A 15,320-nucleotide genomic window follows, 5' to 3' on the forward strand; every position below is an offset into this window, starting at 1 on the left:
CAAATACCGAAGTAAGAAATTGCCAAACTCTCTTCCAAACTGGTTATGCCATTTTGTATTCCCACCAGCAATGAAGGAAAGTTCCTGTTGTTCTGTATACTCACCGGAGATTCGTGCTTGGGATTTTAGCCATTCTAATAGGTGTGCAGTAGTATCTTGTTTTCATTTGCAATTCCTTAATGACATATGAGGTTTAGCATCTTTTCATATGCTTATTTGCCATCTGTACATCTTCTTTGGCAAGGTGTCTGTTCAGATCTTTTTGCCCATTTGGGGGGCCCATTTTTAAATTGAGTTGCCTATTTTCATATTGTTGAGTTTAAACAGTTCTTTGTATATTTTTAACACAAGTTCTTTATTAGATTTGTGTCTTGCCAATATTTTTTTTCAGTCTGTGGCTTGTCTTCTTGTTCTTTTAACAGAATCTTTCATAGAGCAGAAGCTTTTCATTTAATGGAGTCTTACTTACCAATTTTTTTCTTTCACAAATAGTACTTTTGCTGTTGTATTTAAAAAGTCATTGCCAAGCTCAAAGTGTCCTAGATTTTCTCCTATATTATCTTCTAGTAATTGTCCCTACAACTCTTATGTCCCCCACCTTACAGAGATGGAAACTCTTTTTTTTTTTTTTAAGATTTTATTTATTTATTTGACAGAGAGACAGCCAGTGAGAGAGGGAACACAAGCAGGGGGAGTGGGAGAGGAAGAAGCAGGCTCCCAGAGGATGAGCCTGACGTGGGGCTCGATGCCAGAACGCTGGGATCACGCCCTGAGCCAAAGGCAGACGCTCAACCACTGTGCCACCCAGGCGCCCCAAGAGATGAAAACTCCTTGACCACAATCTCCAGTTCTTGCTCAACCAAGGGCAAGTTTTGCATTTTACATTTAGGTCTATGGTCCATTTTGAGTTAATTTTTGTGAAAACTATAAGGTTTATTCCAGACTCTTTTTTTGTATGTCCAGTTGTTCCTGCACCATTTGTTGAAAAGACCATCTTTTCTCCATTGATTGCTTTTGGTCCTTTGCCAAAGATCAGTTGATTATATTTCTGTGTATCTACTTCTGGGCTTTGTATTCTGTTCCTTTTATCTATCCATTTATTCTTTTTGCCCATCCCATACTATCTTGATTATCATAGGTTTATAGTAAGTCTTGAAGCAGGTAGTGTCAGTCTTCTTCTGACTTTATCCTTCTTCAATACTGAATTGGCTACTCTGAGTGTTGTTTTTTTTTTTTTTTTAAGTAATTTCTACACCCAATGTGAGGCTCAAACTCACAACCCTGAGACCAAGAGTCTCATGCTCTTCTGACTGAGCCAGGCAAGCAAACCATGGGTCTTTTTTAACTTTAGATTGGTTTGTCAAGATACACAAAACAACCTGCTGGGATTTTGGTTGAGATTGTGTCCAATCTACAAATTAAAGTGAAAAGAACTAGTATTTGAACAATATTGAGTGGAAGGCGTTTTTTGGTTTTGGTTTTTGTTTTTGTTTTTAAGATGAGGAGAAACTTAAGCATATTTAAAAGTTTTGGGTAAGGAGCCAATAGAGAAGAGGTTGAAACCTCAAAAGGGAGGGAATCATCGATATGAGATTTCTGAGCAGGCTGTAAGAAGTGGGGTTCAGGGTGCATGTGGAAGAATTGATAGGTGGAGGGAACTTTGTCCATTGTAAAGAAGGACAGGGAGTGAGGACATGTGTAAATGCGTGTGTATTTGTAAATTTGGTGGTGTTTAGTTCTTTGGTAAAGATGGATGCCAAGTCAGCTGTTGAGAGCAAGAGGATGAGGTAGGACTTGGGAGTCTGAATGGAGGAAGTGTGAGCAGCCATCGCATGGAGGGAAAGAGCATGTTCGCCAGAAGGATGAAGCAGGACCACCAGGTAGTGTTGAGGGCTCTGTTGGTGACCATAAATGTGAATCCATGCAGACCTGTGAGACTGCCCAGTGGTACTCAGAGACCCAGTTGCATGCATAGAGAAGGAAATCCTTCAGTCCATCCGGGATTGGGGTGCTTCCACAAAGGTGTGATTAAAGGTCTGAGAGACAAAGGATTTTATAATAGCCCAAAAGAGTGACAGAAGTAGTGGTAGACTGTCAGATCTAAGATGGACAGGGAAGTGAAAATGGAAAGAACTAATGGCTGAAAATCAAGCGGAGAGGCAGGGGACTGGCAGCCCAAGGGAAGACCAGGTGCAGTGGGTGTGGTTGAGCAAGAACTGGAGATTGTGGTCAGAGTTTCCATCTCTGTAAAGTGGGGGACATAAGAGTTGTAGTGACAGCTAAATGTGACAGAATGCGTGCTCTGTAAACAGTGAAACACCACACCAATGTTTGTTTCTTCACTAGACAGTAAACTTGAAGATAGGAACCGTTCTCAGGCATTCCTCCTGCTAGCCTAGTACCTAATGTCAAAGACGTGATAATGAACCTGTGAGTGTTAGAAGGAGGAGCAAATGAGCTGATTTCCCTTTAAGATTTAGGCTCTGTCCGAATTTTGGACTTTCCAGTCCAGAAAACAGCTGGTCCTTCCACATTCTTCTACACGGACTAGCTGAAGTCCAACAATGAGGTTATAGATCAGACTGTTCTGATGACAGCAGAGTAGCTTGTCTCGAATACAGTAGTCCTGTCTCACCCGCGGTTTCACTTTCTGTGGTTTCAGTTACCTCTGGCCAACCACAGGCCGGAAATAGATGATCCTCCCTCTGACGTAGCCTCAGAAGATGGCCTAACACTACATCACAATAACTACGTCATTCACTTCACTTCATCTCATCACGGAGGCATTTCATCAACTCACATTATCACAAGAAGCCTGAGAAGAGTACAAGAAGATGTGTTGTGTGTGTGTACGTGTGAGAACACATTCACATAACTTTTATTATAGTATGTTGTTATCATTGTTCTGTTTTATTATTGTTGTTATTAATCTCTGTGCTTAATTTATAAATTAAACTTTATCATAGGGATGTACATATAGGAAAATACATAGTATATGTAGGTTCAGTACTATCTGTGTTCTCAGGTATCCCCCACAGATAAGGGGGGACTACTATATATATTTATAAACTCTTCATAAAATATAAAAAAACAATTGTTTGAAGACATCAGAGAGTGACCAAAAGGGTAGAAACTGGAAGAGATTTAGTGTTTAAAAAAAGGTAAACATACTGAGATCCATATTTATCTGGCTTTTGTAGGTTTTCATGATGTGCATGGCAAGGAGGGTAGATAGAGCCCAAGAAGAAACTGGCACTCTTGTTAATGAGTCCAAGTTTGGCATTGTCAGTTCGGCTGGAAATTGAAAGGCACTCTCAGAAAAGAGGGAACAAGAGGAGAGCCCCCAAATTAGCAAACTCCTTCAAATCCTTAGCTGACTCCTGAACTATGGAGCAATACTCCAAGGAGCCAACCATACTAGAAATATCCATTCCTCATCAGGCATGGTTTAAGATTAATCCACGACTGGGGCACCCAGCTGCTTTAGCGGGTTAAGCGTCTGACTCCTGATTTTGGCTCGGGTCATGATCTCAGGGTCGTGAGATTGAGCGCCGCGTCAGGCTCTGCACTTAGTGGGGAGTCTGCTTGAGGATTCTCTCTCTTCCTCTCCCTCTGTCCCTCCCCCAACTCTCTCTCTCCCTCTCAAATAAATAAGTAGAATCTTTTTAAAAATGAACTCAAAGTGGATAAAATACCTAAAAGCAAGAGATAAGACTATAAAACTCTTAGAAGGAATATGGGTGTAATCTGTTTTACCCCTTCCAATTAGGCAATGGGTTTTTTTTTTTTTTAGATATGACAATAAAAGCACAAGCAACAAAAGAAAAAAGCATAAACTGGACTTCATCAAAATTAAAAATTTTTGTACTTCAAAGGACACCATCAAGAATGTGAAAAGACAACCCACAGAATGGGAGAATATATTCGAAAATCATACATCTGATAAGGGACTTGCATCCAAAATATATAAAGAATTCCTATGACACAATTTTTAAAAAGGACAAACAACCCAATTCAAAAGTGGGTAAAGAACTGGGGCATCTGGCTGGCTTAGCTGGTGGAGCATGAGACTCTTCATCTCAGGGTTGTGAGTTTGAGTTCCATGTTGAATGTAGAGGTTACTTTAAAAAAAAAAAAACTTTAAAGAAGTGGGTAAAGGATAGAATTTCTCCAAAGAAGATGTATGAATGACCAACAAGCACATGAAAAGACGTTCAACATCATTAGAACGTAGAGAAATTCAAGTAAAAACCACAATGAGATACCACTGACTAGGATGACTATAATTTTAAAAAGACAGATAATAACTAGTGTTGGTTAGGATGTAGAAAAACTAGAAACTTCATACACTGCTAGTGAGAATGTAAAATGCTGCAGTCACTTTGGAAAAGAGTCTAGTGACTCTTAAAAAGGTTAAACATAAAATTACCACATGACCCAACAATCCCGCTCCTAGGTATACAACTGAGAGAAACAAAAATACGTCCATACACAAAACATTTATACAATTGTACACGAATGTTGATAGCACCATTACTCATAACGGCCCAAAAGATGAAACAACGTAAATGTCCATCAGCTGATAAATAGGTAAATAAAATGTGGTATATTCCTGCAATGGAATATTACTTAGCAACAGGAAGGAAGTACTACATAGGTAAAGCAAGAAAACATTATGCTAAGTCAAAGAAGTCAGTCACAGAGGACTACATATTATAAGATTTCTTCTGTATGAAATGTTGAGAATAAGCAAATCCAAGAAACAGGAAGTAGATTGCCTATTGCTTGGCTGGGAGGGTGTGAGGGAAAATGAGTGGTGATGGCTCAGGGGTACGGGCATTCTTTTTGGGGTAATAATGAAAATGTTCTAAAATTGACTGTGGTGATGGGTGCATATTCTTCAAGAATGACAAGAGGGGCACCTGGGTGGCTCAGTCAGTTAAGCATCCAACTCTTGGTTTGGGCTCAGGTCCTGATCTCATGGTCGTGAGACTGAGCCCTGCGTCAGGTCCACGCTCAGCATGGAGTCTATTTGAGATTCTCTCTCTCCTTCTGCCCCTCCCACTTGTGCTCTCTCTGAAATTTTTTTAAAAAATCTTTTAAAAAAAATTTACATGGTATGGTCATACAATGGGATATTATTTGACAATGAAAAGGAATGAAGTACTAATATATGGTACAACACAGATAAACCTCAGAAGTGTTACATTAAGTGAAAGAAGCCATTCACAAAGGACCACATATCATATGATTCCATGTATATGAAATGTGCACAATAGGCAAATCCAAGAGACAGAAAGTAGGTTAATGGTTGCCTAGCGCTGCCTTAATGGGGGAAATAGGGAGTGACTGCTAAAGGACACACGATTTCTTTTGGGGATGACAAAAGTGCTCTAAAATTGTTGGGATGGCTGCACAACTCTGTGAATATGTTGAACACCATCGACTTGCACACTTCAAATAGGTGAACTGTATGACATGTGAATTATATCTCTGAACTGGTTAAAAAAAAAAAAAGACTGAGCCAAAAGCACGTATCTCCACATCGACTGTCCACAAGGGAGGACCCATAGTTCAGAGACTGCAGAGGGACTGGGTCGGCTGCCTTTGGACTATGGGGGGATGACACAGGGTAGGATGCCTGCTATGTCTCTCCCCTTCTGGGCACTACAGAGCGGAGGCAGCACCATGGTAGTAGCATGAACAGAGGAGAGCCTACCCATAGGACCACACATATGAAGCAAGCCCAAGGGTTGGCAATGGCCATATTAATATCTCAGAGCCCTGAAGTGCCCAACTTGAGAGTCAAACCCAAACCAGTGTATTAGCACCATTCTGGTGGCAGGGATCCATACAGGACCAGGTCTGGTCCAGAGGCACCCTGCCCAGATGGCACTGCCAGGCTCACAGGTCCAAGGCACTGGAGGGGACTTAAAATTCTTGAGAAAGGCACTCCAAGGCTCAAGGCCCCTGAGGTGTAAGACCCGGGACAGTCTTGCTTCTTCCTAAGGGCAGTACTGCAGAGGGCATGTATAAAAACCACATAAGATGGTGAACTTAAACCCAACCGTATTGATAAGAGCATTAAATGTATATGGATTAAACACTCCATGTAAAAGATTGTCAAACTGGATTCTTAAAAACCAAAGCCCAATTATATGCTTTTTATAAGAGACACACTCAATATAGACACAGACTGGTTGACAATAAAGGATGGGAAAAAATATATACCATGCACACACTAAATGTAAGAAAGCCAGTTTCTTTTTTTTTTCTTTAACATTTTTATTTATTTATTTGACAGAGAGAGAGGGCGCACAAGCAGGGCAAGTAGCAAGCAGAGGGTGAGGTAGAATCAGACTCTTCACAGAGTAGGGAGTCCGAGGCAGGGCTCAATCCCAGGATCCTGGGATCATGACCTGAGCCCACGGCAGACGCTCAACTGACTGAGCCACCCAGGCGTCCCAGCCTGTTTTAATATAAGTATTACAGAGATTTTTTAAAGCTCATTTCATAACGATAAAAAAGCCAACTCACTAAAAACAATACTATGAATAATTAAGAATTAAGAAGACTAAATGTGCATACATATTAAAACAGAACTTCAAAATAAATGAAACAAAAATACTACAGGAAAAAATAGACAATCATAGTTGAAGATTTAAAAATTCCTCTCTTGGGGCATCTGGATGGCTCAGTCAGTTAAGTGTCTGCCTTCAGCTCAGGTCATGACCCCAAGGTCCTGGGATCGAGTCCCACATTGGGCTCCCTGCTTAGCGGGAAGCCTGCTTCGCCCTCCCTCCTCTGCTCTTCCCCCTGCTCCTGCTCGCGCACGTGGGCGCACACACTCTCTCTTTCTGTCAATAAATAAATAAAATCCTTAAAAAATAAAAAAATAAAAAATAAAATAGAAATTCCTCTCTCAGTAATTGATAGACCACATAGACAAAAAATCGGGAAAGATGTAGAAGATTTGAACACTAGCAACCAATCTGACCTACATAGCACACTCCACCCAACAACAGCAGACTATACATTCTTTTCAAGTGCACATGGAACCTTCACCAAAATATATCATTGGCTTGTCTTTAAGCAAATCTCAACCATTTGAAAGGACTAAATTTAAAAGATTATGTTTCAGAGCACCTGGATGGCTCAGTCTGTTAAGAGTGTGACTTGTGATTTCAGCTCAGGTCATGATCTCATGGGTTGTGGGATCGGCAGGGGGTCTGCTTGAGATTCTCTCTCCCTCTGCCCTTCCTGCAGCCCCTGCCCTCGCTCTCTCTCTCTCAAGTAAATAAATAAATCTTTAAAAGAAATAAAAATAACAGATTATGTTCTCTGACCTCAAAAGAATTAAATTAGAAATAGTAATATCAAAAAATCCCCAAATAATTGAAAATTAAGTGAAACGCTTTCAAATAATCCAAAGGTATTTATGAGATACAATTGTACACCCAACAGTGTGTATGGCATTGTGGGGTTTTGTTTCTTTGTTTATTTTCTGTGGGTTTTTTCATTCATGTATTTATTCCACAATCAAAATAAATCATAACTTAAAGCCATAACATTTTTTAAAGGTAAAGGAGAATTTGTGTCACTGCCGCATTAATAAAACACAAAGCTAATAAAAAAACCTGGCGGAAATTTTAAAAACTGACAACCACAAATAATAGCAACTAGGCAGAAGAACTGGAATGCTCATAAATTGCTAGTACAAGTCTGAAATATTGCAACTACTTTGGAAAACTCTCTGGGAGTTTCTTAGAAGGCTAAATATACACCCACCCTATGACAAAGAAATTCCACTCCTAAGTATTTATTTAAGAAAAATAATAATGTATACTCAAAACACTTGTGTAAGAATCTTCACAGGAGCTTTGACACTATTAGTGAAAAACTGGAAACAACCCACATTTCCACCAAGAAGTGAGTGAATAAACAAATTGTCATATATTCACATGATGGTATACACTGAACAGTAAAAGGAAATTATGGGTGCAGGCAGTGATACAGATAAATCTCAGAAACATTATGTTGGGCAAAAAAAGTTAGACAAAAACAATGATTTCATTTACATGAAATTCTAGAACAGGCAGCACTAATTTATGATGATAAAAACAAGAACCACCATTGTATTTGGTGGGGTGGGGGAGACACCTTGGACATGGGCACACAGGAACCTCCCAGGGTGATGGAAATGTTCCATAACTTGATTGCAATTGTCAAGATTCATCAAACCATACACTTAGTATCTATGTGTTGTATTGCACATATGCACAGATGTCAGTGTCTTTAAAAAAAAAATTCAAGCTCTTTTCAGGTGCCTCTGCATCCTGCCACACTGCATATCTTCTCAGAAAATGCCATCAGAGATGAAGAATGTACAATCATTTATCATTGGGGCATTAAGAGTTAGGGATCCTCCTGCTAACAAATCAGTTAAACCGCCAGAAGCGGTCAGAGTTAGCTGGCATAGGGGCGCCTGGGTGGCATAGGGGCCCCTGGGTGGCACAGCGGTTAAGCGTCTGCCTTCGGCTCAGGGCGTGATCCCGGTGTTATGGGATCGAGCCCCACATCAGGCTCTTCTGCTTATACATCTTGAGGCTAATGATGTTACTTCTCTCATGAGCCTGCTTCTTCCTCTCCCACTCCCCCTACTTGTGTTCCCTCTCTCGCTGGCTGTCTCTATCTCTGTCAAATAAATAAATAAAATCTTTAAAAAAAAAAAAGAGTTAGCTGGCATAGGCTAAGATGCCGTAGGGTCGTCCAATACCTCATAGTGGGGGACAATTTTTGAAGAGGAAGATATCCAGAGAACACCACCAACTGTGCAGACTTGGGAAGCAGCGAGAAGATTGGATAAGGTCTGGGGCACCTGGGTGGCTCAGTTGGTTAAGTGTCTGCCTTCGGCTCAGGTTGTAATCTTGGGGTCCTGGGATGGAACCCGGGAGTCTGCTTCTGCCTCTCCTTCTGCTTCCCCCCCTCAACACATACACTCCTGCTCCCTCTCACTCTCTCTGACTCTCTCAAATAAATAAATAAAATCTTAAAAAAAAAAAAAAAGATTGGGTAAGATCTGGTTTTGGAAAGAGAACCCCTTGCTGGGTAAGACCTTGGATGGAGGTGGTACAAAGGGTCAAGGGGGATCTGTTTTGGTGGGCAAGATCTCCACTGGAACGGACTCAAGAAAGGGGGAAGCAAGATTCTCAGTCCGAGTTCAGATGGAATATGGACAAAGGCAAGTGTGACTGGGCCTTCATGGCAATCAGAGACTTAGTGAGGCTCTCTAAGGAGTCCCCAGCCTCTGCAACCACCCCCCCACGCCCAGGCCCTCCCTGGCACCTGCAGCTCCAACCCAGCACTCTGGCACTGAACCTGACATCACCAAGGTCAGGAGCTGGCCTGAGAACTGAGTCTCTACTCCTTTTTCTAATCTCTAACTCTGCCTCCCATCCAAAACTTGCTACTGAAGCAAAGCCTCTGATTTGGACTGTGTCCTGAAAACCAGAATCACAGCCCCAGCCTGTCCTTTCAAGTCCTGGCCCTGAACCAGAGCCAGTAGCAACGGTCGTAGTGATAGTGAGAGCCGTGGTGTGAGGGAGTACTGTTGTTGTAATAGGACTAGTAATTAGACTAACAGTAGTAGTTAATGCTGTAGCTGTTTATATATACATATAAAAATATATATATAGTAGCATTGGTAGCTAACATTTAATGATGCTTAACTATATGCCAAGCCCTGTGCTGAATGTTTAAATCCTTTATCTTATTTAATCCTAACAGATGTCTCCATCTTACCAGGAAGGAGGTAGAAATTCTTTGTAAAATACTCTACTGTAACTTTATTTGTTGTTGCTGCATAAGTAAGACCTATTCATTACAGGAAAAACTGGAAGATTCAATTTAGCAAAAAATAGAGGAAATAAAAGTCATCCATCATCACATCTCTTTAAGTTAATCACTACTGTGCCCTACCAGGTATACAGTCTTCAGTATCTTTGTAAAAACAGTAGTATGCAGTATGTAGTTTAGTCGGCTCATTTCATTCAATAATGTACTGAACCTTTCCCCTATTAATAAATAAATACACTTTTAAAACATCATTTTAGGGGCACCCGGGTGGCACAGTCAGTTGAGAGTCCGACTCTTGATTGCAGCTCAGGTCATGATCTCAGGGTCCTAGGATCAAGCCCCGCGTCGGGCTCCATGCTCAGTATGGAATCTGCTCGAGATTCTCTTCTCCCTCTGCCCTTGTCCCCCCATTCTCCCTCTGTCTCTGTCTCTCTCTAAAATAAATAATTAAATCCTTTAAAAAAATAAAGCATTTTTTAATACCTACATTAGATTCCATCATTTTTAATACAATACATTTACCCAATCTCTTACTGTTGGACATTTAGATTATTTCCTTTTTTTTAATCAATGTTTAATGTTTTGTTTTGTTTTTATGTTACTTCCTTCTGTTTTTAACGTTTTAATTTTTTTAATGTTTTCATGTTACAGAAATTTTTTCACAGACTGTCCTGATAGCTTTGAACACATCTTCATTTATTTCCTTAGGATTGGTTCCTAGAACTGGAGTTTTGAGTTACAGTGTGGGCATTTTTAAGGTTTGAAGTCAGGCAGCCCTGACCCTGAATCCTGTTCACGGCCTGGCTGAAGGTCTGAGGCCAAGCATTTCTGGGTGCTAGTTTGTGCCCTGTGCTCCTTCTCCTCCTGTTTCCTCCTTATCACATTTTGCTGTTCTTAGTCTCCATCTGTAGGTCTTGTGCTCTTCCCTGGTTGCAGCCCCTATGGCCAAGGCCTGTGCATATCCTCACTGTATGCTCCCGGGCACAGAGCACAGCGCCTACTCGGAGGCAGTTCGGTGCTGCAGAACATGACCGCTCCCAACATGACCCTACTAGCTATGGTGACAGACAAAGCCCTTCATTCCCTGGCCTCAATCAGCTGTCAGGACTCATCACCTCTCACTCTGTACTTTTACACGAGCAACTCTGAGCCGATGCTCCTCAGGGCTGATAGTCCTCAGAACATACCTTGCTCTTCTATATATCATTTCCTCTGCCCACATCTCAGGGCCGGAGACCCACACAGTGCCTTTGCGCAACTAGGAAAAGGGACCTCTTCCTGCCAGCGGAGTGCAGGCTGGATTTCACGCCCCACTCATCCCTTGGCCTGGAGCCATATTTCATTGACCAATCTGAATACCATTTCCGAAGCCTGGAACAAACACAGCTAGGCCGCCTAGCAAACCTCCATTCACCTACCAAGTTGCAAGCTCAAGTGCTACTTCCTCCGTAGTCATCTTACTACAGCAGATTTCATTGGTTTGTTTGCTAAGCTTCCTCTGTGTTTTAAGTAGCCTCCATTAAAATAATTAACTTTAATGAATTATGGCTGTTTGCCTATATACCTCTCTATCCCATCAGATTCTCAGTGTCTTTCCTCTTTTGTTTCTCATACAAAACCCAGTTCCTGACACAGAGGAAATGACTGCTAAGCTTGGATGATGAATGAATGAATGAGGGATGTTTTACCTCTCTGGTCCTCATGTTACTTGTCTGAGAATAAAGCAATCAGAGAAATAGATGCCTGAAGTTGCTGCCACTCTTGAGTTTCTCTTTTCCCATGCGAGTAAGTAAATATCTGTTGAGCAAATGAATAGCCCCAAACCAAAAGGAAATCCCTTTAAAGATGTGTCGTAAAGGATCATGGATCAATATGTTTCAGTTTTATTCTAGAAGCAGGCCAGGGTGAGTTTTTGAATCTCTTAAATATTTTGCCTTGCTTCTGGAAGCCTTTCAGAGACTTTTCAGAGACATTTCAGACCGTCTGAAATAGAGTTTAAGGCTTGCTTTAGGAAACCCTTCCAGAGAATAGCTGGCTTTCCTCCTCGTTATGTGAGTCACCTATTTTTGTTCTTCGTCTTTCTCAGACACTTTCACAAAAGGAACGTCTGTTTCTCAACACAAGGCAGCTGCTTATACATCTTGAGGCTAATGATGTTACTTCTCTCACGAGAAGTTTTACCGTGTCCTTTCTGTCTCCAGATGTCTTGTCTTTATGTGGACATTGCCAGTCTCCTCAGAAAGACAGCAAATCTATTTGAGGGTATCAAGCCTCCGAAACACTAACCGAAGCAGGAATCTAGAGTAGGGGCTTTTACAAACTATAGGCATCATTGTATCCCCAAAGAATTCACTAACTTGCTGGAATTCTACTCACAATTTTCTAAAGGAAAATCCACATCTTTCTTCAGAGCCTCAGAGGAGCCCCTTGTCCCCCAAAGAGCTAAGAGCGAGCCACTGGTCTACAGCCTGGCCTAAAATAGGCTGGAAAGTACAGGGGCTTTTAAGATCAGAAAATGCTCTGGCATGTTCTTTGGAGTTACATTAAAGACAGAATCCTCAACAGCTACAGACTGCAGTCTTTGGGACTACGTCCCTCCCCTCATATCAGTTGACTTCACTTGGGGGCTTCCCCAAATCCCTAGGACTCGCTGAAACCCAGCCTGCTCCGCAGACACAGAAAAGCTTTGGGAAGAGGTCAGATGACGGGCACTTCTGCCCCTGTTTTAATAGTAATGGCCTTGGAGCTAGAAGATTGGGTTCTCATGAAGGCAAGGGACTCTCTGAAGACCAGAATCACTACTCCACCACAAGGTGGCACCCAAAGCCCAGACAGAAGGGACAACAAGCATCCTGCCTAGGCTCAAATTCCAGCATAGGACTGAAGAGCAGAGTTCCCCAGGCACTAAGCCAAAGCTTGAGCTCCTGGTTATACAGTTGGCCCACAAAGCCCTTTTACCTACACCCAGTGTCCCGCAGGGGGCCTTGTTGCTCTTTCTAAAAAGTCTGTGTGTGGTTTTTGCTGGCTTCAGTCCTTTTCCTAGAGGTGACCCTGAATCCCACATTCCTCCCTGGGGTCTACTATAGACGTGTAATATGAATTATGAAGATCCTGATCCTGGGTATACATAATGCCCTGGGATCACTCCTGGGACTTCGCAGGGTCCTAAATCAGTGCTTGGAATCCTTAGTATATTTCCATGTTGTGAGCACAGCCCTGTAGGAAATGCAGATAGGATGTCATTGAAACATCTCTACAGTTGTGACCCACTCAGACAAGAATAAGGAAAGAATCAACATTCGCTTAGGCCAAAGGGAAGAGTTACGAAGAGTAGTTGCAGCTTGAGTGGGGATCCCAGATTGCCATGTACTCTAGTGAGGGTGCAATCTGGATACAGAAGGCAGGATCAAATCTAAACCCATTAGAAGAGGATGAACTCAGACAAAATCAAAGTATTAAATTTATAAATGGAGTTTAAAACATTTAAGGAAACTTAGGGTACTCAGTGAAGAAGACTCACTTAGATGTTTGTGGGTATCAGGTCTGGCATCCTAACCTCAAATCTCGGGCAAACTGACAGCTTTAGCCTTCTTGAGATGGTAATCACAGTTCATGGTCATATACATGGAAAACTGCTCCCTTAAGTGAGGAGATGTCCTTTACACTCCAAGAAGGTTTGGAATTAACATGGTGGCTTCGTACTATGTCAGCTTAGTGAAGGTGAAGCCACATTTTTCAAATGGTTCAAAGTTAGGGTTGGCCACAAGAGAAGTGCATGTGAGATTGGAAAGGGAGAAAGGCAGAATGGAAGCAGCAGCTTTGAGTTGATGCTGTCAAGGTCAGCTGGGGGTGCTAGGACTGCTGCAGCTCACACACATCGTTACTGCTATGCTGGCTCACTTCGAGGACATGGGTAGCAGCCAGTCCTGCAGGGCCTCCAGCTCCTGTCAGATCTCTTCTTTCAGACTCTCACTCCTGGGCCAGGCAGGTATGCATCACCAGGTCCCTCGGCAGGTAGCCCAGATCATCAAGGCTGGGGGTGGTAAAGGACAGATAGAGATTCCACCTGGTCCTCGCTCTCCTGCACCTCACATCTGCATGTCTACCCCACTGACCTATGCTGATCTCAGGCCCACCACAGACCCAGAGGCAACAGCCATCCATAGACTCCTTCACCAGTTCCTTATTCCATCTCACTCATGCTGGTTTTTCCTCTCCAGTCAGACTCTTCACTGATAGAAACCAAAAGAGATGGAGTAAATGAAACCCATGTTAAGTTTCAAAGAAGTTTAAATCATTGGGAAAATCTATGTAAATTTGGTATTTAAAGCTTTTGTAATGCTTAAAAGAATTTAACACAGTAGAACTATAAGATTAGCCTCATGGTTCTATCAAAAATGTGGAATTGATATGTGGAATCCAAAAAACAAAACCACACCCAGCCTCATTGTTACAGAGAACAGACTGGTGGTTCCCAGAGGGGAGAGGCTTGGGGGGAGGGCAAAATTAGTGAAGGGGATCAAGAAGAACAAACTTCCAGCTTTAAAATAGGTCATGGGGATGTGAGGTAGGGCATAAGAAATATAATCAATAATACTGTATTAATTTTGTATGGTGACAAACGGTAACTAGATTTATTATAGTGATCATTCCACAGCGTACACAAGATTGAATACTATATGTTGTACACCTGAAACTCATAATATTTATGCCAATTATGCTTCAATATAAATAAAATAATTATATGGAAAAAATCAGAGGAGAAAATACAATTTATAAGTAATAACAATAAAAATTTTAAATAAAATAATGTGTAACTGATTTTCAATTAGTGATTCTAAGTTGAAGCATGTAAAAGGTGTCGACTATAAGAGAATTATGTTTGAGGGAACTTATGACTCACTATATCTAAACATCTATCAGGCTTACAAACAAGTATTTAAGTATTTAGGGAGTTTTTTCTTGTTAGGGTCAATAAGCTTGTCCAGTCATGCATCTAAGTACTCAGAAAGAAAATCAAATATTTGAAATTTAGATCTGCAGTTAAAAATATTTTTAAGGATTCAGTGGGCTATAGTTGTAAATGAAATTGTTGATGGAATTTAGATTGTTCCACTTAATCGAACGTTAATTTTAAAAAAGTGAAGACTACTGGAGGGATTTTGGGAAGATGACAGAGTAGGAAGCACCAGGAACCTGGAGCCTCTCCTACACCTCAGCCACACTGGCACAATCGGTCTGATGTAATTGCTTTAGAGTCTGTTGGAGGCCTGTAAGGGGAAGAGACTTGGATGGTAAATTATGATGAATTTTGGTTGATTTCAGCTATTTTCACAGTAGCAGCTACCCATTCACTATCCCCTGACACATGTTCCTGGAGCAGCTGGCACACAGCCTCGGGGAGCCAGGCTGGGCAGAAAGGATACTGTCTTCTAAATATCAGCAATCTATGCGCTGATGGCTGA

At 41.6% G+C, this 15,320-nt stretch overlaps 1 protein-coding gene across 2 annotated transcripts in view; it reads right to left on the minus strand.

Moving 5' to 3' along the window:
- The window catches only part of VAMP1 (vesicle associated membrane protein 1), an 84,373-nt gene that overhangs the window by 30,679 nt on the left and 38,374 nt on the right, over positions 1-15,320 (minus strand). The gene's annotated exons all lie outside the window — the stretch shown is intronic.

Source organism: Ursus arctos, unplaced genomic scaffold, assembly GCF_023065955.2.
Source record: "Ursus arctos isolate Adak ecotype North America unplaced genomic scaffold, UrsArc2.0 scaffold_26, whole genome shotgun sequence".
Lineage (NCBI taxonomy): Eukaryota > Metazoa > Chordata > Mammalia > Carnivora > Ursidae > Ursus > Ursus arctos.